This window comes from Octodon degus, unplaced genomic scaffold, assembly GCF_000260255.1.
Source record: "Octodon degus isolate 3935 unplaced genomic scaffold, OctDeg1.0 scaffold00163, whole genome shotgun sequence".
Classification (NCBI taxonomy): domain Eukaryota; kingdom Metazoa; phylum Chordata; class Mammalia; order Rodentia; family Octodontidae; genus Octodon; species Octodon degus.
This window is the reverse complement of record NW_004524739.1, coordinates 235,637-236,051: the sequence shown is the minus strand read 5'-3', so window position 1 is coordinate 236,051 and position 415 is coordinate 235,637.

The window sequence follows — 415 nt, the reverse complement described above, 5'->3', positions numbered from 1 at the left end:
TTTTTTTTTTTTTTTTTAACTGGCTCAGGCTGCCTTAAGGGCGGGTCTGGTAATGCAGGTGGATGTTGGGATCAAACTGCGGTATCCTGCTACCTGCGCCTGACTGCATTTACATGAGCAGGCACTGAAACAACTGAGCTAACTGGCAGGCCCCTCACCACTTGTTTCTGATCAGTGTCAGATGCATGGAGAGATGTTTCTCTCCTGACTCCTGGAGTTGGCAGAGTTTCACCCCCTCCTGAGGTCCTGCTCCTTCAAACCCACTTTGTGGTTTTCAAATTGCCCTGTTCTCTGGAGTGGTTCTGCTTACTGAGTCATCCAGAGGCTCCAAACCTTGACCCTAGAGCCCTCTGCTGTCGCTGCTGCAGAAGCAACTCAGACCCAGAGTGCTGCATTTCTTTACATCCACCTTCCA